At 47.6% G+C, this 26,525-nt stretch overlaps 1 protein-coding gene and 1 long non-coding RNA gene across 3 annotated transcripts in view; one reads left to right on the top strand and one right to left on the bottom strand.

The window, feature by feature from the left end:
* LOC309536609 lies at positions 1 to 1,307 on the top strand. Its single transcript, XR_014221673.1, has 2 exons — positions 1 to 970; positions 1,065 to 1,307. It is a non-coding gene; the product is annotated as an uncharacterized lncRNA (long non-coding RNA).
* SPSB1 (splA/ryanodine receptor domain and SOCS box containing 1) overlaps positions 1 to 25,735 on the bottom strand; it is a 32,953-nt gene extending 7,218 nt beyond the window's left edge. Inside the window, exon 1 of one of the 2 annotated variants that reach the window (XM_082230539.1) lies at positions 25,596 to 25,735. The gene's annotated coding sequence lies outside the window, so the exon portion shown is untranslated. Of the gene's footprint in view, positions 1 to 25,339 lie in introns of both variants that reach the window. The other variant, XM_082230538.1, reaches the window with a different exon arrangement.
* Positions 25,736 to 26,525: the final 790 nt, after the last annotated feature.

The raw sequence follows: 26,525 nt of genomic DNA, 5'->3' as shown, positions 1-26,525 counted from the left end.
GATGGAAAGGAGAAAAACAAGAAGCGGAGAAGAAGAGTTAAACATTAAAAATTCACACATGGGAGGCCGTGCGGTGGGAGGCTCCACAGAACCCGTTTGGCTTGCTGGAGTTGATAACGGACGCCAGCACAACACTAGAGGAAAAACAAGCACGGGACAGCCATCCTATGAGAAGGCGGGTTCTAGGCCGGCAACTTGAATCACGGTTCCTCAACACAGAAGGCTGGCGAGGTTCCACATTCTGAAAATAAGACTCCGATTGTCATACGGCCTTGTTGCCTGAGGGAAGCCTCAGAGTAGAGTTGCGTGTCGCCTAGCAACCTTAGGGTAGCTTGACCATCACTCTTCCCCCTGCCCCAGACTCCCAAGATTTATTATTTACTTATTTATTACATGGGCCAGTGTGGTGAAGTGGTTAGAGTGTCGGACGAGGACCTGGGAGACCAGAGTTCAAGTTGCCTAGTCAGCCATGAAGCTCATTTGATGTAATCCTGGGCCAGTCTCTTAGCCAAACCAACCCTTAGAGAGTTGTTGCGAGGATAAAATGGGAGAGGAAAAACTGTGTGCACCACTTTGAGCTCCTTGGAGGAAAGGGTTGATATAAATGAAATATTATTATTAATAATAACAGGGTCTGGAGCCATAAAAAGCTTTACTATTTCAAAACCAACGCTTTTGAAGTCCCTAATACCCCCCCCCCCCCCAATTTCATCACCATAACATGGACAGAGGCTGATGGGATTACAAACTTTGATGGATCACCTAGAAGGATCCTCGACCACTGGTCTCATTTGTAATATTTTGCAAATGCAGGAAACGTTGGGTGGATATTACAATTATTTCATCCCAGCCAGTAGCCCCTTGGAAGAATTCACAAGCAGCAAAATGGCAAAATTAGCAGGAAAACAAACACACTGGAGTGTTCATAGTTTCACATTCCATCCATGCTTGGCAAAAAGAATTCCAAAATGTTAGTGGAAATCCAAGGGAGGGGGGGAAGAGTTTGTGTGGGGAAAAACACAGTAAGATAATCAAAATACACACACCCTGTTTTGCTTCTCCAGAATGATCTGAGTTAGATCAAGACAGATCAGAAGGGAGCCGCTCTATAAGAGTCATGAAACTCTTAAGCGAAGAAGTTCTGATATTTTAAGGAAAATTGCAGAGGACAGGCACCAAGATATGACCGTCTTGTAGCAGCGGCTCAGGAGAGTCACCCTCACTCACACCCATCCTAAGAGAAGTACCACAAAATCTACATTCCAGTTTGCTTTATAACAAGGGATCTTCTGTAATATGGCAGAGAAGCCGGGTCCACTGTGGGTTGTTGTTTTTTTAAGAGGGGGGTAGGTGGGGGGAGGGGGAGGCAGAAGAGATGGCGAAAACATTTGAAAAAATAATAATAATAAGGGTGGGAACTCGCTTTCTAAGAAAAAAAATGTTTTAAACATTTCCTGGAATGAGGCAATCTCCCAGAAAGGCTGCCAGGTGCAGTCATAACCGTTACTCATGATCAGGATTTCGCTTGGCATGGAAAAAAAATGGTAGGGAGAGTGAATCAGACCTTGTGTCAAGCACACACACACATATATATTATACATATATTATACATATATATATTATACACACAAACACTTTATAGGCAAACTGGCTTGAAAAAGGTATTTACACCACCAGCAACATAAAGAAGAGGCAAAGCTGATCCTTTGATTATTTTTGAGCCTGAGGGCCACATTAGTTTTTTGGCAACCTTCCGAGGGCCACGTCCCATCGGTTATAGAGCGAAAAATACGGTATATCAGTGCCAGAAAGGCAGTGTGGCCCTGGGAGAGAAAAAGACAGCTGGAGGGCCGGATATGGCCCATGGGCCTGAAACAACTCACCCTGGCACTGTGAATAAAACAGGAAAAATACAGCATTACCTATTCCATTTTGTACAAGCCAAAAGCTGGCTCAACAGGCTTCCAGAAGAAGGCCTCAGTTCATCATCATCATCACCCTCTTTTGTCCTCTCCATAGCTCCGGGAACCAGAAAGCAACATCTGAAGAATGAGATCATGCCAAGACAGGAAGGTGGCCTGCAGCTAATTGGACACCTCCGATGCCTCTTTCTCTCTTGGACAGAGGCGTAACCGCAGAGCAGCTGGGCTGGCAGCAGCTCAGACAGAGCTCTCTAATTAAAGGGGAAACTGAGCACACGCCACCCCCTGCCAAAAGAAGCCAGGTCTGGGCACAGCTCGGCCAAAAGGGGAAGCAATGCAGACGTGCGCTCCAAGGAGGCGCTCTTGCGCACTTCTGGGGATGACAAGTCTTACGCAGACAACCAGGTGCGTGTTTTAGCAACACACAAGGTCACAAATCGTTCCTCGTCTAGGGATCGTTCGATATTGCTTTTATTTCAGCTGCCAGTCGCTTGTTGTACAACAAGGTGTCCAAGAGACTAGCAACGTATTTTAAATGGTGCGCTTAATTTAGGAGTAGCTGACAAAAACTTGTGTAAAAACAACGCAATGCATAAAGAAGGGCTGCAACACATTGGTAGGGCATCAGAGGTCGCAGGTTTGATCCCCAGCATCTCCAGGTAGTGCTGAGAAAGGCCCTTGTCTGAAACACAGGAGAGCTGCTGCCAGCCAGTGTTGACAATACTGAACTAGGTGGACCAGCGGTCTGATAAGGCAGCTTCCTATGACACAACACAACCACACCTGCATCACAGCATTACAAAGGTTTGGCTGCACACTATGTACCTGGCTGCGAAAAGATGTTCACCCAGTTGAACCTCACTGGGAAGAGAGTTTCACACATGGGGGACACCACCAAGAAGGCCTGGTCCCTTGTCATCCTCCCCTACGGATGCACTTTGGGAGAGGGATTTCTGTTCCAGCAGTGCTTGATTTTGCTGTTGGCTGCTTACAGGGCCCAGTGTATTGCTAAATTCTCTTTTCAGGATCTTTGGAGGGTGAGAGAGACAGAGAGGGCCTCTCCAAGACATCTCTCCTGCAAGCAGCCATTACTCATTCTTGATTCAGAAGAGTCTGGCAAGACGAAGGGGAGAAGCATGATCTCTCCCCTCCCCGACACTGCCAACCCAGTAACGGAAGCAGCTCCACCGAGCTGGTTTTGGTGGTTAAGCCTGGCTGAGATGCTTCCTTTGAAAGCAAAAAAACCCCAACCCCCACCCCCACAACAACAACAAAACTCTCCAACACACCCTGAACTAAATCCTCGGTGACAGAGAAGTTCACACAGTCAGCCACAGAAATCAGCAACCTGATCGCTACTAGGTGTGCTGCAACTGAGGAACAATTTAAATCTTTCTTTAAAAACAAGAAGCACAATCAGACTGACAAGGCTGTCCATTGCACCTCTGCACGAATTGCTGTTCCTGGATATTGCACATCTTTCCGATCAGCATTCGCTGATGGTGCAACGGCAAATTCCATCCCCATAGCTCCGCACTGGGTCAACTGAAACCAATACCGTACATAAAGTTACCTGTGGAGAGGTGGCTGCCTGTTGCCCCTCAGTATGAGACACTGCTCTTACCTAGGCACGGTTTTCCTTTTTGTCGCATGGGGCACCCACAATTTTGGTCAAAGCCCTTCTGTGACTATCAAGGGTAGTGGTACTGCAGTATATCCTGTTAAACTCTTGGGGGCCAGGAACACCCCACAAGAATGAAAGGAGGATCCAGGGTAGATAAGCCAGGCAGCAGTTTCAATTCAGGTTATTTTTACTGGGTCCCCATCCGGGGTCGCCAGCCCATCGCGCATGGAGGCTTCGAGGGGTGCCTAAGGAAAAGTGGGGCCTTAGTTTGACTTTTAGCCTTTCCCCCAGATTTCCTTTGTTGAAATGAGAGCTTTTTGGGACAGTTCCGGGAATCTTATGAAGCGGATTAAGCAACGCTTGTCCAAGCAGCAGACAAAAACCCTGCCCAGGCTAAGCCAGGAAACTTCAAAAAGGAAAGTCCCCTTCCAAATACAAACTTTAACAGCCAAGATTTTGTTTTGCCGGGTGGGTGGGCAGGGAGAGGAGCGATTGCGAGATTTGTTTGGCAAGGGGCAGTAGTCCTCATGGATCACTTCAAAGATTTCCAAACCTCGTAGCTCAGTTGGTTACAGCACGGCGCTGATAACACCAAAGTTGCAAGTTTGATCCCCGTATGGGACAGCTGCATATCTCTGCATTGTAGGGAGTTGGACTAGATGATCCTCAGGGACCCATGGCACCTGGGGAATTTCAAAAGCTGCCCACCAGGTGATGCTGGTGGGGATTGACCCTGGGACCGTCTGCATGCAGATGCTTTACCATTAAGCTACAGCCCTTCTCTTATGATATAGGAGCATAGAAGCTGCCTTAATACCAAGTATTAATAGCTCAGTTTTGTCTGCACTGACTGGCAGGTGTACAATACCTTTAAAAAAAAAAAAGGTGCAATGACAGAAGGGGACACAGCCATCCTGGGTGAGGCCTCACAACAGGTTCACATAACAGTGTCGTGTTATTTTCAATCCTGAACATGGAATTTGCTATGATGGAAGCAAGACTCAACCCAAAGCAATGCGTCAGGGAACTTCCATCAGCTCAGAGGCGAGAGGTGGAAGGGCAGTTGTGTTACAGAGAGCCTCTGAAAATCTTGCGAAGCAGTTCTTCCTCTGGCGAGGATGGAAGCCCTGCCTCCAGTGGGGAAGGGGCGCAGGGATCAGAAGATGCTAGGGAGAGCCTCAACACCGAGCCTGAGGAAAGCGGAGGGGAGGCAAGCCCCCCTTTGCCAGCGCCCACTCTGCACAGTAGGTTTGGGCACAGAGAGGGGAGGACAAGGACGGGGGTCACACGACTGTTATGCTGGGGCAGGTATAAGGACCACCCACTCCCAGATTCTGCTAGCGACTGAGCAGACATGGACTTGTGACGCTCTGCAATGTAAATAGTTTGTACAGACAATAAAGCCTGGAAAAGACAGGTTGGAGTCTTGCCTGTTTGCTCTCGAGCAACCATACCAGCACCTGACACAGTGGAATGGGTCACCAACTGCAATTAAAAGGGCACCCCTTCAGGAATAGCTGCTTGAAAAATCCCAAATCATCCAGCATTCTAGTCCCTGGCGAGGACAAGCCTTGACAGCTGCTTAAATTTGATTTCAAGCTATCCAGCATTCTAGTCCCTGGTGAGGAAACATCTTGTACCTTGCATCAAAATCAGCTTTGCAAAATCACAATTGTTTCTTTGCAGGCCACGAGTGGGGGGAGGGAATGCACATAAGCACAACTTTGGGTATGTTTTACATCACACAAAGTGACACCCCCATCCCCAAAGTTGGTAGGAAAAAAATCATCCCCCCACCCTCTCTCTCTCTCTCACACACACACATGCACATTCTCCAAAGCAGACTTGGGTTGGGGAACCACTCACCACGGAAGTCAGAACATAATGCCACAGTAATCAGAAATTGTGCCTATACGGCTATGCTTCACAGATAAACTGCAAAACATCCCAAAATCTAGAGCTTTCGGCCCCTTTAGCAAAGCAGCAACAAATCCACAAGAACCACCATCTTCCTGTTTAAGGCAGCAAATGCCCGATTAAGTAAGAAGCTGGCGACTTCTGGCCCTCTGGAGCCGGGCAGCGAGAGCGAAAGGGAAACAGCGAGCCGACCTTTTTGAAAACACTATAAAAGCTGTGTGGAAAAACCCTTCTACGCTCTAACAACACAGGAAACAGAAGCAGGCAACGCATCTTCCAAGCCCTGCAGACACAGGCCAAGGTGAAAGATGGCTCTTTTGACACGGATCCATCCGGAGAGAAAACAGAGCTGTTCTTCCCACCCACACCCATCCTCGGCAAGGCTGGTGGCAGAGGTAGCAGTCCACTGACCTAGCCAGTAAACAGGGAAGGCAAGATTCTGGCCGTCTTCCTCTGCTAAGAACTTTTTTTAAAAAAGGAGGTCGGGAAAGATCGCCCTGGGGATGTTATATAACTTGTGTTCTTTGACCAGCGTTTTCCCCTAAGCTTCTGGCAGCGGCGAAGCGCCGCTCTCTCCGAATTGGAAGTGGAAAGGCCAGCTCACACGATACCCAGGAAATTGTGTGCACTGCAAAGAAAGTGCAAAGCACTCACAGCCAGGTTTTAAGGCACTATCGGGTCCTTTCTTCCCGTTTGCTGCAGAACAGGGACTCACAAAGAGCTGCAATGGGCAGCCTCCCCCTTGACTGATTTACTCTAAGTAGTCTGTGGGTTGCCTCCAGCTAAGTCATGCTGCTGGAATAGCTAATTATCTCCAGTGCATCTACTCTGCAGCTATTTGCAACAAGACAAGTTCAGAAAACAGGGACCTGTACAGAGATGCAATGGGCAGCCTCCCCCTTTATGAATTTACTATTTGCAGCCCATGGGTTGCATTCAGAGTAGGCACAATGAAATTAATGGACTACTCATGAGTCGGGCAAGCACTGGATTCAAACCTACAGACCAGAACTGCTGAACAGAAGTCTGCAGGGAGCGTGTGTGCAAGACGAAGGAAGTGTGAAGCACCAAGCCAGGATGTGGGCATTTATTCCAATTTGCAGCAAATTTGGCCCAGAGAACAGGGACTCACACAGCGGTACAATGGGCGGCCTCCCCTTGTATTATTTGCCAAGGCTTCTGCTCTCTGACTAAGCTCAATTTACCCAGTAGCTGTGGCTACTGTGGCACATGCCAGGGTTATGCCAACACATTATGTAAAGTGGGTGAGCATGGGTGGGGCTGAACTCTGCCGGGTTTGCTACTGCCAGTGGCTAATTTAGGACTCCTTAATTACACACATCCATCACAGGCAATCCCTTAAAATTATGCATATCTGGGTAATCAGATGCACATGTATATTAGGGAGTTTGTGGGTGGAGGGCATGTTCTCCTGGGAGGCAGCATCAACAGCCAAACAAAGAGTCAGAAAGCAGTGGGAGGAAGAGAACTGCACACCTTGTTTGGACTATTTGCTTCTTTACAGATTAAGAACTGGACAGAAAGAGAGTTTCTTGAGCATCTTTAGGCAAGACACAATCCAGGTGTGCTGACCCCTTAGGACCATACCAAAGTCACAATTTTATCCCCACCCTATAGTATTTCTACTTTCTTGGCTTTTTTTAAAGAGGTAAGTTACTAGTCCTCATGGAGGTAAGCTTGAAAGTGCTGCTGAAACTCAGCGCCCAGAAGGGTTGCTAAAGAGAAGGCTGGCCAAGCTTCCTGTGCCCTGTGTAGCTCATTCTGAGAACACACGAAAGGCCTTAAAGAGATCAGGCCAAAGGCTCACCTAGCCGCCAAAGTGTAAAAAGAGGCTGGATCAGGCTAATGGGCTATCTTGTATGGCATCCTGTTCTCACAGTGGCCAACCGGATGCCTCAAATGGGAGGACACAAGCGAAACTGATTCCAACTGGAGGCCTTATCCTTCAATAGCCTATGACTACTAGCATATACCAGAATTGTGCAAATTCACCCCTCCCTCCAGCCTCGAGACAAAACTGTGTTATGCAACTGGAATTTGCAAGATTAATACATATATAGGCTGCAGAATGTGTGTGTTGTGTGTGTGTGTGTGTGTGTGTGTGTGTGTGTGTGGAGAATTTCAAGCTGTGTTCCCAGTACCCATTACTGATCCTTTAACCCAGTGTTTCCCAAACTTGGGTCTCCAGCTGTTTTGGGACTACAACTCCCACCATCCCTAGCTAAGAGGAAAGGGATGATGGGAATTGTAGTCCAAAAACAGCTGGAGACTCAAGCTTGGGAAACAAAGGAACTCCGGTTAAAGCTGTGTTCCCCAAACGTGGGTCTCCAGCTATTTTAGTGCCCCTAACTGTGGGTTGGGGCAGAAGTGGATTTAGAGCAGTGCAATTGGTTCCCCCGCACTGGCGCTAAGCCGTGGGGGGTGCTGCAGGGCATCGCCACTATGGCGTAGCGCATGTGCAGAATGGAAAGCGAGAAGCAGGGGGCACTGCATTTTGGCCTTGCACAGGGCACAGCTGAAATATGAAAGGCCAAATCCCACTACCGGTGGGTTAGGGCTGTAGCTTGGTGGTAGGACACCTGGCCTTGCATGCAGAAGGTCCCTGGTTCCACCCCTACCCCTCGCACCTCCAGACAAGGCTGGGAATGCCCCCCCCCGTACAAAACTCCAGAGAGCAGCTGCCAGCCAGTGTGGACAGCGCTGAGCCAGACAGGCCAATGACCTGACTCTTCCTGAGACGGGTGAGATCCAGCCTGGACCCTTTTGCATCGGAGGCAAGCCGTCAGCTATCGGATCTCATGGGGAGAAACCCCAAAACCACCCACGGTCAGTATCGTCCTCATCCTGCCCTTTCCAGGAAGCTGATAAGACTGTCCACCGAAAGTGGCCACTGCAGGCCTCGGTTTCCCCATTGGCATCACTCCCCTTGCTTGCATAAGAGAGGCAGCAGCAGCAGGCAAGCAACGATCACCGGCGTTGCCAAACAGGCTTGTGGGTGTCACACTCACAGCCACGGGTTTAAGCGCAGAGGGAACTTAATAGTACGCTCAGAGGTGCAGAGCTGGCTAAGTGCATTTGGGGAATGTCATTCGTATCTGCCTTCTCACACCAGACTGGAGATGCAGCCAAACAAACAACCGGTTTGCAGAACCAACTTGGCCACACAACTTTGGCACTGTGGTTGGAGTTTGCCCGGAAAATGTTTTGGCGCTGAAGAATCGGAGCCTGCTAGGACACTGTGGTTACATGCACAGTAACAATAAACCAGGCTTTCTGGCTACTTGTTAAAGTCTTGTGACACCTTAAAACCAAATAATACATTCAGGGGGAAGGGAAGTGGGGTGGCTCTGAGGAACTAAATCAGTCTAAATCTGTAGAAGGCTGCTCCCAATGTTATTTATGGCGCGAGTTTTCATGGGCTTCATTGGATGTATTCACTTGCCTAACATGCAAAAGGTCCTGAGTTCAAATCCCGGCATCTTCCCTGCCTGAAACCTTAAGAGCTGCTGCCAGTTGTGTAGACAATACTGAGCTAGAGGGTCTGTTTCAGACAGAAAAGGACAGGGTTGATTTAGGGGAGTTCTGAGCTAGGCGAAAAAAGTTCAGATGGGCCCTGGACTTTCTTCCTTGAACAAGGAAGTGACCAAGTCCCATTTGTGATTTTATCTTGCCAATCTCTTTTCTGTATTATTAATTATTATTATTATTAATTATTATTATTATTATTATTAAAGTAAAACATACCCATGGGGGGAGGGGAGATGGCAAGGAGAAACTAATACAAGTTCTGGAAAGGTTTGGGGCCAGAATTTGTGCCTTAGCAACACCCAAAGCGTTGACATGGAATATCAGAAGCTGGGTGGAAGGCACACACATGAACAACATGACCCCCAAACTGCAAAGTTTTCTAGCTTAAAGCAAAAACGTGACCATTGTTAAAAGTTTTAAAAAGGAGGAGACAGTGTGGTGCAGCGGTTAGAGTGCTGGACAAAACACCTGGGAGACCGGGGTTCGAATTCCTTCTTGGCTATGAAGCTCAGTGAGTGACTTTGGGCCACTGTCTCTCACCCTAACCTACCTCACAAGGTGGTTGTGGGAATGAAATGAGAAGTGGGGAGAACCAGGTACCCCACCTTAGGTTCTTTGGAGGAAAAGGCGGGATTATATAAATGCAAATAAATACAGAAAGTGTCTAGATTTCAGGGTTCTGGGAAAAGGCTGGGAAACTCCCCACAGCTCCTGGAAAAAAAATAATGCCATCTTAAAAGTGCCATCCAAACCCACAAAGTCTTTTGTTGTTGTTTTTATACAATAAGGAAGTGGCATTGTTAGGTAAGGTTGCAGCCCTGCCCTGACCAGTCGGGTCACATTTTTAAAAAAAATTCTGTGCAACACCTGGATGAGGAAAGGAGGGGAGGGGCGAAGGTGAAGCAGGGGGGAGGGAATGCTTCTGTCACCTGCAGGGCATCAGTCTAGAAAGGCAGGAAGCTAGAGAATAAACAAACACCCATTTGTAAAGAGCTTTTGTTAACACAGGATTTAAAATGCTAGCAGGATAATGCATTGTTTAAAGGAAGGCTGTGCACACACCCTACATCTCTAAAGCATATGACTTGCCCCAAGGAATTCTGGGAAGTGTAGTCTAAGAATGCTGGGAAGTGCTGCACTGCTAGGGATAAAACTACAGCTCCCAGGACTCTTGGGGAGGAAGCCATGTGATTTAAGTGCATGAAGTGTACACAGCATAGGGGCTTGGATCCATGCCTCTGGATCTGGCTTGTGGGCACACGTACAAACCTCTGGCATTTGCCCGGTTGGAAGGTAAAGGGACCCCTGACCATTAGGTCCAGTTGTGACCAACTCTGGGGTTGCGGCGCCCATCTTGCTTTATTGGCTGAGGGAGCTGGCATGCAGCTTCCGGGTCATGTGGCCAGCAGGACTAAGCCGCTTCTGGCGAACCAGAGCAGCGCACGGAAACGCCGTTTACCTTCCCGCCAGAGGTATTTATCTACTTGCACTTTGATGGGCTTTCAAACTGCTAGGTGGGCAGGAGCAGGGACCGAGCAACGAGAGCTCACCCCATCGCGGGGATTCAAACCGCCAACCTTCTGATCGGCAAGTCCTAGGCTCTGTGGCTTAACCTACAGCCACAGAGCCACCCGTGTCCCATGGTTGGGCGGTAACCTACCACAAAAAGCGTTAAGGCGTTATTATCTGTTGCTCTGCCCACTTTTGCCTCTTGCTCCACCCTCCTCCGACACGCAGACCCCATGAAGAGACATCCTTTCAGCCTAACCTGCTTCGCAGGGCTGTTGTGGGGACTGAACAAGTTATGTGCGGGGAGAACAATGTACGCCTCCCTTGAGAAAAAGGTGGGATAAAAATGTAGAAAGTAGACAAAACGAAGCCGCAATTCTCACGATACTCAACCCTCCTGTGCAAGCAACTATGTAGTGCTGTCATGGGACCACTTTCAGTACCCATGATAATGAAGGAAGCCATGGATGCTTAAGGCAGCATGATCTTGTTTTTAAATGTACAGGACAGGTGGGGTCTCAAAACCTTCCAACATGGAGACATCATCCTCTGCTAAGAGAAGCTTCCTTGTTTAAAAGCGGGGGGGGGGGGGTTTGCCAATCTAAGCAATGCCAATTAAGGGGGGGGGGAAATCCCTCCTTGAAGTTGTTCAGGAAACTGACACGCAGATTAGTCACAACCAGGATAAGAGTGAGAAGAGGACTTAGAAATCATCCAAGAACAACAGGCCAAAGGGGATTCTTCCTTATCATGAGCTGGGAATGTGCAGAGGGGGGGGTGGGGGTGGAATTCCTCCCCACTTCCGACAACCCGGCTGGTGAGGCAGCGTCCAGCAATGCGAGCACCCACTGATTTGGACAGACATGCCCAGGTTTTAGACACCCATCAGCAACACTTCCTATTGTTAAAGAGTCTGGAATTCACATCCCTGGGGAACTTGCAGTTCCATGGAATGCACATCCCCACATGACAAGTATGTTCTGCTACAGACTGTCTCCTCAGGCATTTGCGCAAGCCACCCGTGAGCTGCTGGCCGCCGCGGGGAAAAAATTAATCTGGGTGGGGTTTTTTGTGGCACAATTTACAGAAGGTCCCGCTGCAGCCTGGTGTTCCTGAAGGAGCCTCCATAGGTTGGCATGCACCTGGAATTCACATTCCAGAAATCTCAGCTTTCACCTAATTAAAAAAAGAGGAAAAGCCACCAAGTTCCTAACGATTGCAAAATGAAAGCGAGGGGTCGGGGTGTGGCGACATGGCACCAATCGTGAGCTGCTGATCAAGAACTTCTGGGGTTAAAGGGTAGGGCTTGTAACCCGCTGACCTTCCCAGACAAGGAGGAAGATGTAGAAGAGATGCTCTGCTTGAGTGAATCATTACCATGCTCGATAAAGACTGTGGAACTGTGCTTTTCTAAAAACAAACAAAAAACAGTATGGGATATGCCCATAATATATATTATTGACTCCATCCACTCTTGTTGTTTAGTCATGTCCAACTCTTCATGACCCCATGAACCAGAGCACGCCAGGCACTCCTGTCTTCCACTGCCTCCCACAGTTTGGTCAGACTCATGCTGGTAGCTTCGAAGACACTATCCAACCATCTCGTCCTCTGTCGTCCCCTTCTACTTGTGCCCTCCATCTTTCCCAACAACAGGGTTTTTTCCAGGGAGTCTTCTCTTCTCATGAGGTGGCCAAAGTCTTGGAGCCTCAGCTTCACAATCTGTCCTTCCAGTGAGCACTCAGGGCTGATTTCCTTCAGAATGGATAGGTTTGATCTTCTTGCAGTCCATGAGACTCTCAAGAATCTCCTCCAGCAACATAATTCAAAAGTATCAATTCTTCGGCAATCAGCCTTCTTTATGGTCCAGCTCTCACTTCCATACATTACTACTGGGAAAACCATAGCTTTAACTATACGGACCTTTGTTGGCAAGGTGATGTCTCTGCTTTTTAAGATGCTGTATAGGTTTCTAGACAGCATCTAGGTTTCTCCCAAGAAGCAGGCATCTTCTAATTTCATGACTGCTGTCACCATCTGCAGTGATCATGGAGCCCAAGAAAGTAAAATCTCTCACTGCCTCCATTTCTTTCCCTTCTATTTGCCAGGAGGTGATGGGACCAATGGCCAGTGGCCATGAGCTCTTAAGCGACAGCAAAGAACCATCAATTGCAGGCTACTGCAGTCAATCACTTAGGAGGTCTTAGTTAAGCTTAGTCCTGACATCACACCAAACCATGGCTAAGGAAGGGCTGCAGCTAAGTGGTCAAGCATCTGCTTTGCATGCGGAAAGTCCCAGGCTTGATCCCCATCATCTCCATGTAAAGCTTGGGAAAGCGTTTATCTGAAAGGCTGAAAAGTTGCTGCCATTCAAAACAGACACTTCTGATCTAGATGGGCCAATGGTCTGGGCTCAGTACAGTGGTACCTCGGGTTACATACGCTTCAGGTTACATACGCTTCAGGTTGCAGACTCTGCTAACCCAGAAATAGTGCTTCAGGTTAAGAACTTTGCTTCAGGATGAGAACAGAAATCATGCTCCAGCAGCGCGGCGGCAGCAGGAGGCCCCATGAGCTAAAGTGGTGCTTCAGGTTAAGAACAGTTTCAGGTTAAGTACGGACCTCCGGAACGAATTAAGTACTTAACCCGAGGTACCACTGTATAAGGTTGCTTCCTGTTTTCCAAAGCTTTAGCCTGGCTTGGTGCAATGTCCACATGAAAAACCATTGCTCACATTCCACGTGAGCAAACCATCACTCACATTCCACGTGAACAAACCATTGCTCACATTCCACATGAACAAACCATTCCTTTCAAACAGTAATTAAAAAAACCAGGGAATCAAAGGAATTTGAAACCCCAATTTGTGCACGTGTGATGCCAACAGGGTGCAATCAATCTCCTACGAATAATGCATGAAAGCCTCTAACCTAGTTGGGGACGTGGCAAACCGTTTGCCAATTTAAAATTAAGGCCAAGGAGGCCCTGAACACTCTACAAGAAGGGAAGACCCCAATGCACCATTCACCAGCCCTTCTTCCCACACAATCTACGGAATACAGCATGTCACACCAAAGACAGAAGGCTACCAAAACAGCAGGCGAAGAGGCTGCCCCCAGGGGACTCAAGGCAAGAAGTCCAGGCAGAAGACTCACACTCCAAAAATGTTGCTTCATCAGCCTTCAATGTTACGCAACTCAATTACAGAAAATTAAGATGCTAGGTAGGCAGAGATAACAAAATTAGCTGTGTTGGCTCATTGCAGAGAGAAAGAGAAAAATCCAGACCCATCAAAGTAATACCTCTATTAGGAGGAGCTAAAAAGTATCCTAAAAGAAGAAAGCTTCAGAGCTCATCTGGAGTCTTTGTCAAGCTGGAAGTTAAGCAAAATGTGGGGTGGGAAGTCCCTCCTGCTTTTTACTTAACATTCAGCTTGAGAAAGAGCCCTGGCAAACCTGAAAGCTTGCTCACTTCTTTGTGATTATTATTATTATTATTTGTATTCATCTTTGTGAATATTTTTTTTTGCCAAGATATTCCTCTCTTACTCAAGAGGATAGGAAAAAAATGGACCAATCCTGGGCAAAGAGAACTGTGTATGCAGATTTTTATGCCCCATTTTGCACACACGCAAAATCCAGATACTCTTAAAAATCAGGAATTTAGAACTTCTGCTGTTAAAAACAAAGCACCCTTGATTTAAAAGAAACCCTATTTTCTACTTCCAGAGGATCCTCTGCAGTTCCTGGGAAGCTTCCAGTGAGGAAGTATGGAAGAGCTGTTACAAGGTGAGTGTTTGAACATATATGTGTGTCCAGCACTCGTGTGTATTCCTACACACTACTACTAACAGGTTTGGGACATTTTGCTAGAGTTATGACATGCATCTTTTATAGATATTTGTTTACCCTTATAGATATTTGTTTACCCTTAATCTTATAACCCCATAAAGTTGGTTTATTAGATAGCAACCTTGCAATATAACAGGCCTCCTCAACCTTGGCCCTTCAGATGTTTTTGGCCTACAACTCCCATCATCCCTAGCTAGCAGGACCAGTGGTCAGGGATGATGGGAATTGCAGTCTCAAAACATCTGGAGGGCAGAGGTTGAGGAAGCCTGCAATATAAGATATTTGGGATAAGTAATTTGTTCTGACACATATTCCTTTGTTCTATCGTCCATTTCCTACAACTACCTGTCTGCTAGTTATTCTGTTTACCTGTCTGCTAGTTATTCTGTTTACCTGATAGTTGAAATAATATAATCCTAGTGAGAAATGAATAACTGAGTATCTTTGTTTGCCAAGTTCAAAGTTTATCTTACTACAGTCTATGTGGAGCCCATTCTTCTTACAGGAAACACAAATTAAATTTTGCTAGTAACACAAGATCACTGTGCTCATCTTTACACAAAGTCTTAAGAGATCAGAAAGGCTTCCAGAATGCATTTTAGGATAAGGCCTGATACCAGGGTCAAGAAAGCTAACTGAGGGGGTATATGATACCAAATGACACCAACTGCAATGATGCCACAATCTACAGTGATAAACCACTGAAAGAGTTCAGATTGACAGACACTATTATGGAGCCACACCTACACAGCTTCAGAAATCGCACTGCATCATGGGCCTAAGGATAGAATAATGCCTTACCTCACAGGGCTGTTGTAAAACTACCGCTGAGATAGAAATCAGTGTAGAAGACAAACCACATGGTCTTTGCCAGGGGGCAAGACCAAGGCTAGGGCATCCTGAGTGGGAGCCCCTGTCCCGAAACTAAGGGGCTTGTCACAACCACAGCCCCACACAGCACGAACTTGCCTGATCTTGTTTTCAAGCCGTCGCTGTGAGTGACCTTTTGCATTCTAGAGGGATGGCCTGTAAGCGGACACTGTTTACACAGCAGTGTGCTGCCCCCAGCCAAAGGAATAAAGCGCTCTGCTCAACACCTGTGCCTGTAGAACCAAAGAACGGAAATTCTGATGGCTGTAGCGATCGGGTTTATTTTTTTTTTTTAGTGAGCAATCACAACTGCAAGAAAAGATTCTTGCACAACAGTGAGACAAATCTGTGCCGGCAAGGTGGCAAAATCCAGCTTATTTTGCAGAAAGCAACAACATCCTTATTCTTGCTGACTGAAGGAGGAACGATCGCTGAGAGGAGTGCAGAGACAAACGCCATGGTGAATCTGCAGCAGCACAAGATGCTTTCATTTGTCCCGGCTGCAACAAAACATGTCTCTCCTGTCTCAATCTCTACATCCACAGCAGGTTGCAACCTTCCAACAGATTCACCCCCAAAAGGAGCACTCCTCCGTTGTCAAGACAGACAGATGCCAATAACCTCAGGGCAAGCCATCAAAATCGTATCCAGCAGGAATTCAGTTTAGCATGCCTGCACACTGTCACATGCTTCCATAGGTCTTTGTTTTAATCCATAAACGCTGGAATCTTGCATACTTTGAAAAGAAAAAGAAGAAAGGAGCTCAAAAGGTAATGTTCTCAGGAAGCTGACCGAGTGCTCCATGTGCAACCGCAGGAAAGCGCTCAGCTTTCAAGAGCTCTTAGCACCTCACATCCATCACCTTGGAAATTCACTTTGCTAAGCAGTAAATGGGCTCCTTGCCCCAGCAGCAGCAAAGCACTTGCTTTGCATAGCAAAGGTTGAAGGTTCAGTCCTCTTGTCTCTAGTTAAGATGATCATATAACAGGTGCCAGGAAAGACTGTTTACCTGAGACTTTGGAGAGTCGCTGCCTGTCAGAGCAGACAGCACTGGGTTAGATGGCCCAAGGGTCAGACTCATGCAAGTTAATGTTCTGCTTCAGGGATACTTTAAACTATAAACATGCCTCTGTTCCACAAACAGTGGGATCATTTATTCTTAAGGGGGAGACTTAAAATGGAAGTATGGTGAGCCTGCCAACCAATCAAGTTGCCTGGTTTGCATGCCACACTAAACAATGGTTTGTTAGACTACAACTTAGTGCCATGCATGAACCCTGCGCAATAGCTTAGGCCCAGGGGTCAGCAAACTTTTTCAGCAGGGGGCTGGTCCACTGTCCCTCAGACCTTGCGGGGGGCCAGACTATATTTTTTTTGGGGGGGGGGATGAACGAATTCCTATGCCCCACAAATAACCCAGAGATGCATTTTAAATAAAAGGACACATTCTACTCATGTAAAAACACACTGATTCCCGGACCATCCACCAGCTGGATTTAGAAGGTGATTGGGCCTCATCCGGCCCCTGGGCCTTAGTTTGCCTACCCATGAGCTTAGCGATGGCTTGCTTACTGCTAACAAACCACAATCTCAAACCATGGCTTGTTGTCAGTTGATAAGTCTTGATTTGCCTAATTGTGGCCAAGTTGTTACATGTGAACCCAGGACCATCCTTTAACAATGGCCCCCCATCCTGCCACAGACTCACGCCAAGCTACAAAGGCATGAGGAGCTGGAAAACGACCCAAACCTTGGAGAAAGATGGTCTGTTAAAATAAACCACAGCTTAAACAAACCATGGTTTAGCAGGAGGCATTAACCAGAAGAAAAGCTGCTTGATGTAATTTGTTGCAAAGTCTAGCAGAAGGATCTGCAGAGCAGTCCATGCACCACACAAAAACTGGCATTCATAGAGCTGAGGCACAATAGGCAATGGCTTCTTGGTGGTGGTGCCAGGACTGTCCCACACTGCTTGGGGCTGCTGATTCACCTGGCTTGCTGCTCTCTTTTAGTCTTTCAACACCATATTTATTAAGAACATAGGAAGGTGCCTTATGCAGAGTCAGATTGTCATTCCACCTACCTCAGTATTGCCTACACTGGCTGGCAGCAGCTCTCCAGGGTTTCACGCAGGAGATGTTCCAAGTTTTACCTGGAGATGCCAGGGATTGAACTTGGGACCTTCTGTCTGCAAAGCAGATGCTTTACCAACTGAGCTATGGCCCCTCCAGAATTCACATTAGCTTCTAATTAATATCCCTGACGCATCTGCAGATGTTTGCAATAGAACTCCATCACAACCACCTGTTGATGTTCCTTTTAAAAATATCTTGCTGCTTATTGTTATAAAAGACATACCATTTCATTGTTTTGTCTACAGTGGACTATTTTCTATTGTGCGAATGCCTCCCACCAAAAATCTTTGTAGAAAAGCAAATCCAAGGGGAGAGGACACTCAGCTAACAATTTTTTAAAAAAATGACCTAGCCTAGCAGTTCTCAAACTTTTCTGCGCCCACAAAGCACTTGAAAATTGCAGGTGGTCTTAGTGAACGACTTAACAATTTTGCCGCCTGCTATAATAGTTGTAACACTCTGTGCTAGGTACTGTATGATTTCTATTTCCCATATATTGCAGTCTTATCGCATTACGATGTGCATCCCGCAAATCAAATTGTGATGCAATAAAATTCAAGGTATAAGAAATCTAATACAAATATTTGATGCAGGCGTGCCACAGACCCCCTGAATGAAGCTTGTGGGTCATTGGTGGTCTCTGAACCACAGTTTTGGGAACTCCCAGCTTAGTTTGATAGTTATTCCAAGCCTGTTGCATCTCTAAGTAGATTCAAAGGCAAGAAAGAGATGACATCATAGAAGAGGTGGCAGCGCAGAGAAAGTGGATAGGGAGCAAGTTTTTATTTCTCTATCGTAACACAAACTGTGGACATCCAGTGAGGTTGAATAATGGAGGATTCAGGACAGATTAAAAAAAATGACTTATTGTTCAACTGTGGAACTCCCTCCCACAAGGATGGTCACTAATCAGGGTGGCTTAGACAAATTCATGGAGAAAGCTACTAGCCAGGATGGTTAAGCTTTGCCCTCCGTAGTTGGAGGCAGAAATGCTTCCGAATACAGTGGTACCTCAGGTTACATATGCTTCAGGTTACAGACTCCGCTAACCCAGAAATAGTGCTTCAGGTTAAGAACTTTGCTTCAGGATGAGAACAGAAATTGTGCTCCGGCGGTGCGGCAGCAGCAGGAGGCCCCATTAGCTAAAGTGGTGCTTCAGGTTAAGAACAGTTTCAGGTTAAGAACAGACCTCCAGAACAAATTAAGTACTTAACCCGAGATACCACTATACCAGATGCTGGAAAACAGGAGAGTGATGTCTTCTGATCAGGTCCAGATATTTCAGTGGGAAACCTGCACGGCCTTTGAAAGAACAGGATGCTGAACTGCAGGGGCCACTGGCCTGATCCAGAAGGCTCTGCTTGCGTTCTTCTGCAGGGATGCATTGAAGCAAGACTGAACAAACCCCCCCTGCCAAAAAACAACACAAGACCACACCCACAGCCAAAGCTGCAGATGGCACAGCAGGGTCACTGTTCACGGCTGCTGCACTATTGAGTCTGGGATGCACGATTCCTTGCCATAAGTGTGCATTTAAGTAGCAAGAAGAGACAAGGCAGAAATTCGTTTGGAACGTGTCAGCCGCAGCCTCCAAACATTCCCCCCGCTTTTGCTTTTCCATGGAAGCGCGACTCTTCCTTTAAACCCCCTCCAGTTGCCCATCTGCACTCTATGCTTAAAACAATGTCATGTGACTTTAAGCAGCAATGGCTCCACCCCCCCAAAGGATTCTGGGAGCTTGGAGTTTGTTTTGGTTTCCCCCCATAGATTTTATTAAAGTGCAGTCGGTTGCATTATTGGACTGGGACTCGGGAGATCAGGATTCAAATCCCCCAAGTGGCCATGAAGCTCCCTGAGAGTGACCTTGGGCCAATTCCTGCCTCACAGAGTTATTGTGTGGGGATTAAATGAGGAGGGAGAGAACCATGGACGCTGCCTTTAACTCCTTGGAGAAAGAGACGGGTTATAAATAAACAGGTCAGGACAGACACACCCACACAATCAAGGTTTAGTAAATATCAACATGAAAAACGGAGAGACGTGCTTCTCCCTCATAAGATTAGGATCATTCAATGAAGCTGGACTGTGGGAAATCCATGACAGGCTTTTGTTTTTTAGCACAGCACATAGTTACGGAATTCACTCCCTTGACATGTAAGGTAAAGGTAAAGGGACCCCTGACCATTAGGTCCAGTTGTGACCGACTCTGGGGTTGTGGCGCTCATCTCGCTTTATCCGGCATACAGCTTCCGGGTCATGTGGCCAACAGGACTAAGCCACTTCTGGCAAACCAGAGCAGTGCATGGAAACGCCGTTTACCTTCTCGCCAGAGCGGTACCTATTTATCTACTTGCACTTTGACGTGCTTTCAAACTGCTAGGTTGGCAGGAGCAGGGACCGAGCAATGGGAGCTCACCCCGTTGCGGGGATTCGAACCGCCGACCTTCTGATCGGCAAGTCCTAGGCTCTGTGGTTTAACCCATAGCGCCACCCGCATTCCTCCCTTGACATGTAGTGATGGCTTTAAAGGATTACAGAGGTCCGTGGAGAAATCTATGGACCACAATGGCTATGTTTGATCAACCTGCACTCAGTGCCTCTGAACCCTGCTTGCTGAGAATCACAGGTGGGGAGAATCTGATGCGCTCAGGTCCTGCTTCCCACTGTGGCATGTGGCTGGCGACTGAGGACAGGGTCCCTGGCTACATGGACCCCCTTCGGCCTGACGCCTATGCCCCCCACCCCATCTGCTAATGTGAGCAGTTCATCCGACAGGTTTAAGAGCACCACTTGCACTGAGCATTGTACATGGTGCGCTGGAGGAGGGTGCACACCCCGCCCAGAGCCATGCATTGCACAAGACAGTATAGAGGAAGAGGGGGAACCAAGCACAGAAGCAATTAGAAGCCCTGCAAGTCACACGAGGAAACCGGGGTCATCTGGGTTCGGGACAGGACAGGATAGGGAGAGAGAAAGAACAAACCGAAGATCGCATCTTGCTTCCTGGTAATAAATTAGCACACTTGTCTTGTTCCTCGGATAAGACATGCTGTTCTCCAATTCTAAGACAAAAGCCTTTTCAGGTTTTATTTAAATGCGTCTACTGCCAGACCTGAAGTTACAGGAAGAGAAAGGATTCCCTCGCCCCCAATAGAGCTAGCTAGATGGACCAAGAGTCTGAGTAATTCAAGCTTTTCCTAGTTCCTATGGAGAGTGTGACGAGGGGTGTGGCCTGGAGAGAACTCCAGGGGCCACACAGAAAGGCTTGGAGGGCCAGAGACGCCACTGCGCTTTAAAGTGAACGTACAACACGCCAGCTTCCCAGGCAGCTCTCAGAATCAGGATTTCTCTGCCCCAGCTGAAAGGGCCGCTCCCGGTCAGTGTAGTTGACACTGAACTAGATGGACCAATCACTTGACTCAATAGAAGGCAAGTTTCCTGTGCTGCTGTGACTTGGGCGCATCGCAAAATGGGCTGCATAGCATACTTTCTCCAGAAGATTTCTTAGATCTGTCACCGGGACCCCTCTGTGACTCAGCACATATACTAAATAAATACTGCTCTCCCTTCGAGGTCGGACTTTTGTTTGTTTCTGTTTTACTCTGAAAGCTGAAGCGATCTCACCTGCAGAACGCCCTGACCTCTGGCTGGGAAGTGTTTCTCTGCAACACGCTAATTGTCCCGGCCTGCCAATAAAACGAAGCATGCTGTTGCTCAACCCTGCAGCTAATCGTTGGGGACAATTACAGGGCGCCCTCCCAACCCTCAGCTGCAAATTTCTCACGAGAAGAATGGCCTCTGGCACCTTCATCAGGTCAGCACTGCAAGACGGGTGAGGCATCTGGCTGTACTCAGTGCTAGTCCTACTCACTAGCAGACCCCTCAAAATGAATGGCCAGGAACCACCTCTAGCCCCATTCATTTCAATGGGTCTACTTGGAGCAGGACTTAAAAGTTAGAGACAACCTAAAAGCAGAACGGCAATTTTTAAAAAAATAAAACATTAGAAGCCACATTTTCACAAGAAGTCCCGTGTATAAGTTCTGTGTATAAGACTAGTTTTTTTTTAATTTAAAAATTCTGTTCAAAATCATGGGCTGTCTTCTATACTGATACAATCTCCCTCCATTTTCTCAATTTGGAGTCCCCAAAAATGGGCGTCTTATACATGGGGGCGTGTTATACACAGAAAAATATGGTATTAATTAATTAATAATAATAATAGAATTTATATACCACCCCTATACCTGGGGGTCTCAGGGCGGTTCAGAGAATAATGTTTGGAAGGCAGAGAGAAAGAGGTAGTGATTTGGGCAAAAGGTTTCAAGGAACATAGGAAACTGCCTTATACTAAGTCAGGCAAGTTGTCCATCTAGTTCAATATTGTCTACACTGGCTGGCAGCAGCTCACCAGGGTTTCAGCCAGGACTCTTTCCCAGCCCTACCTGGAAACACTGGAGTTTGAACCTGGGACCTTCTGCATGCAAAGCAGATGCTCTGTCCCCTTATCTTTCAAGTGGTTTGGACTCCTTCACATGCCATGGCTTCAATACCTATAAAGCTGTTGTACTGCCGAGAGCAACTGGCACAAATTCAGTCGACAAAGCAGCATGAACAGGACCTGAACGGGAAGCATCCTAGCAGACAGACCAGACTTCCTTATACTACTTGCAGGGCCAGCCCAGCCAGATGTGGTGCAGATGTTTTGGACCACAACTTCCATCAGCCTCAGATGACACAGCTGATGGACTCGCCTCTACATTGTTCCATTGAACCATGTTTAGCTGGTGATACATCATGATGCAGCAAACCAGATATCACCCACCCCTAATGGGTGCTCACCTCTGAAACATCTGGAGGGCACCAGGTTGGCAAAGGCACCACTGGCAAAGCGTTGGGTCCTAGCAGAATACTTTCATTGGACACACACTTCAAGGGCAGAAGCTATGGTTTTCCATACTATGATTTGTTTTTTCTTTTTTACAAAACAAATGTATTTTCTATATCTATATGAGAAAGACAATATATATTCTCTCTAAATATGTAATATGGCGGGGGGGATAGGGCTGTGATGTTTTAAACCACTTCAGGTACTAGGTGAATAGAAAAAAACTTTCAAGAAGCTCCCCTAAAATCAGGCAGATTCCCTCCCCCCAATGCAAGTAATTCAAGGTATTGTCCTAGGAGAGGCATCCCTGCCTTCACATCTATAAAGGAATGCCTTTCCTCACCGTCTAAATTAGGAGTAGGGAACTCTGGATCTCCTAATGTTGGACTCCAATTCCCATCAGACCCAGTCAGCATGCTCAATGGTCAGGAATGGTGCAAGTTTTAGTTCAGCAGCAGCCAGAGGGTCCACAGGTTCTGGTCTAAAGGCTCCTTGGAGCTGGGAGCACCGTCCAGGAAAAGGAGGCTCACTGTTGTGTCTCTGCACGAGTGCCTGCTCTGACTTTTAATTTAATCAAACATGGCCGGGAATAATGATAATAATAATAATTGATTATTTATACCCTGCCCATCTGGCTGGGTTTCCCCAGCCACTCTGGGCGGCTTCCAACAGAATATTAAAATATAGTGGTACCTCGGGTTAAGAACTTAATTCGTTCTGGAGTCCGTTCTTAACCTAAAACTGTTCTTAACCTGAACCACCACTTCAGCTAATGGGGCCTCCCGCTGCCACCACGTTGCCGCCGAGCAATTTCTGTTCTCATCCTGGAGCAAAGTACTTAACCCGAGGTACTACTTCTGTGTTAGCGGAGTCTGTAACCTGAGGTACCACTGTACAATAGTCTATTAAACATTAAAAGCTTCCCTAAACAGGGCTGCCTTCAGATGTCTTCTAAAAGCCTGGTAGTTGTTTTTCTCTTTGACATCTGGTAGGAGGGCGTTCCACAGGGCAGGTGCCACCACCGAGAAGGCCCTCTGCCTGGTTCCCTGTAACCTGGCTTCTCGCAGCGAGGGGATCTGCTACCTTTCCGATGGTGGTGGACTAACAACTCCCATCCACCCCAGTCAGCATGGCCAATAGTCAGGGGCAATGGGAGTTGTAGTCCTGCAACACCTCTAAGTCACCACATTGGCTATCTGTGATGTAAACACCTTTTTTACGCTTTGTCCTTCTGAACTTCTTTGTAAAAAACAACCCTTACCTGCAGATCCAGTCAAACTGAATCAACTAAAAGCTAACCTGATTAATAGAAATAGACATACAGGATAGGGATCCCACCCCCGAGACACACACTTCAGAGAAAGAAGCAAAGCCGGGGGGGGGGGTCATAAAGGGCCCAAGAGCAGGAAAATTGCTCACTGCAACCTCTCTGTCTCGCAGAACTGCTGGGAGAAGTCAGGACCTAGCTTAGCACTGCCTGCACTGACTGGCAGCAGCTCACCAGGATTTCCAACAGTGTGTCTCTCCCAGGCCTGCCTGGAGAGACAGGGGGTTGAAAGTGGGACATTCTGCATGAAAAGCATGTGCTCTGCCACCAAGCTACACAGCTGCCCCATGAGCTCAATTTGGGACACAGGTAAAGGATGCAGAAGAACAGGCCCCAGGCTGATGGGAGCTGCGGTCTAAACAAAAACATCTGGTGCTCCTGGGTAACAGCAAACGCTTTTGCAAAAGCAACCAGGCAGGCTCCAACTTCTCAAATGCTGGTTCTTCTCCTCCCTTCACTCCACTCCTGCCCCAAACAAGCAAAGCCCACGGAGATAATTCCGAGCCCCTTTCTATAGGGATTCAGCAGCAGGGCACCTGGATCGCCAGCTCAGCCCAGTGGCTTGGTGGGTGGCCTGGGGCAAGTCATTCTCCAGATGTACAGAGAGAATGGAAAAGCATCCAAAGTTTGGAAGGTTCCCAGGGTCTGGGAAACATGACGATGGCACCAAATGCTTTTTCAGAAGTGTTTTCTCAAGGAGGCCAGTTCCAGATAGGATGCAGAAACCAGACACCGGTGCGAGCGGTGGCTCCCCAGAGGTCTACCTTGCAAGGGTGATGGGAAGATCGAGTGGACAGAAAGGGGGGAAAGTGCCCCATGAGCACCTGAGAGTCAAGTCAAGTTTGCTTCTGTAAGAGCAACTGTTTTAAGAGACCTCGAGAATGCCTGAAATATCTGTGAAAGCGCTGCCACTTCTAGTCGTGCTAAGATCTAATAAAAACTACACGCCCAGAGTGAGATCCAGCTGCCAGCCATGCCCTTTCTGATTACAATTTAAATGGGAGGGTTTATGTTCAATGGGAATCAAAACTCCCAATGTGAAGAACTGTGGCTCAGCGGGAGAACACGGCTCTGCATGCCACAGGTACAATTCTCAGCCTCTCCAGGCTGGGATGGGAAGACAGAAGCCCTAGAGGAACAGCTGCCAGCCAGAGTAGACAATACTGAGCAAAGATCTGACTTAGAAGAAAGCAGCTGCTCCCAAGTTCCTAGAAGTGCTTTCAGGTATCGGTTATACAGGCAGCCATGAGTAGGAAGAAATAAATGTTTTTCCTGGCTTTTAACACACACACCAAATCGCCAATTTGCTCAACTTTTTGGAACATGCATAAGGCCATCCCAGGGTTTGTCAGCTCCAAAATTATCCCACACTTCTTTCTGCAAAATGATTCATACAACGATCCTTTACTTAGTAAAAAAGACACACGGACAGGACTTTTTTAAGAGTTCAGGAAGTGTGCCCAAGACTGCTGTCTCAACATTATGCCATTTGAAAAGCAAATAAATAACCAAAAGGGCATTTTTATTTTGCTAAAGAGCTTTCAGCCCCTTACAACAACATCAGGGCGAGTCAAACACTCAGCGAATCCTTTGATCCGGAGAGGATGAAAACTCTTCTGCATTCACACGCAGCTAAAGGGGCAGCGACTCCGAATCAAGAGACTCCAAGTTTACAGGAACAGGGAGGGGGAGGGGGGAAAACACAACTCCCTGTCGCGGATATATCCCACCACTTTCCGGTCTTACCTCCCAACAAATCCGGGGCACATCATTCCGAGGTAGATTTTTTTTTTTTTTATTCCTCCCGAAGCCTGCTCATGGATCAGAGGTTTTGTTGGCGGGGGTTGCAAAATAAGGCTTATCGTCAACTCTGCGGTTGCAGGACAGTTGGGTTCTTTTTCCTCCTACTACCCTGAACAAAGCGGCCAAAGAGTCTTGCGAGCAATATTGCAAATCTCTCTCTGTGTGTGTGCTTGCATGCACACGAGCTCGGAGCATGTACCTCGGGGTGGGTTGCAAACTCCGTGGACGACGAAGGCGGCAGCGAAGCCCCGGGTCTCTCGGATCGCCTTCACTCCCAGCGCTCCCCGCCTTGAATCCGACGCCAGGCCAGAGTCTCCGCTACTAAGAAGCCGAGCAGCGTCGCGTCACATGGGCTCCAAATAACCTCCCAGCTGCCCGGCCCAGCTCCTCCTCTTAAAGGAGACCAAGAGGGCAGGGCGCAGGAGGGGAGGGGCCGGGCGATTGCAAAGGACTGGATCCCAGCGATGCAATACACGCACGTTTCCTTCCCCGGGAGTAAAACTCCTATGGGAACCGCACGAGTTCATCTTTTCGCGTCAGCTGGGAATTGCAGCATATGTTGAAGCAATCCCGGCCTATGAAAGGCAGTGCGGTGCACTGGTTAGAGTCCCGGGTTCAAATCCGGCCCCCTCGGCCATGAAGCCCACTGGGTAAGACGAATATAGGCCAATTTGAGCTCCTTGGGAGGAAAAGGTGGGACAGAAATGTGATAAATGAGTAAAATAAATCAAGGACACTGAAAGCACATGGCTCCCTTCCAAAAAAAAAAAAAAAAACAACCCACTGGGAACTGTAGTTTGTTAAGGGTCCTGTGAATTGTAACTCCGAGGGAAACTACAGTTCCCAGGACTAGGAACTGGGGGGGGGGGCTGGGTTCAAAATCCCCCACTTGGCCATGAAGCTTACTTGACCTTGGACCGGCCACTGCCTCTCTGCAGGGTTGTTGTGGAGATTAAATGGGGGGTTGGAGGAAGAACCATGCCATCCTACTTTAGCACTTTGGGAGAAAAAGGTGGGATAGAATAAAGGACTAGGAGTGCATACTCCAGGGGTATATTGGGACTACAACTCCCACCGTCCCTGACTACTGGTCATGCAACCCGCTGGGGTACGTTCGGGGAACCGAGCA

This window comes from Podarcis vaucheri (genome assembly GCF_965113315.1).
Source record: "Podarcis vaucheri genome assembly, chromosome: 7".
Classification (NCBI taxonomy): Eukaryota; Metazoa; Chordata; class Lepidosauria; order Squamata; family Lacertidae; genus Podarcis; species Podarcis vaucheri.
This window is presented reverse-complemented; position numbering and strand designations above follow the sequence as displayed.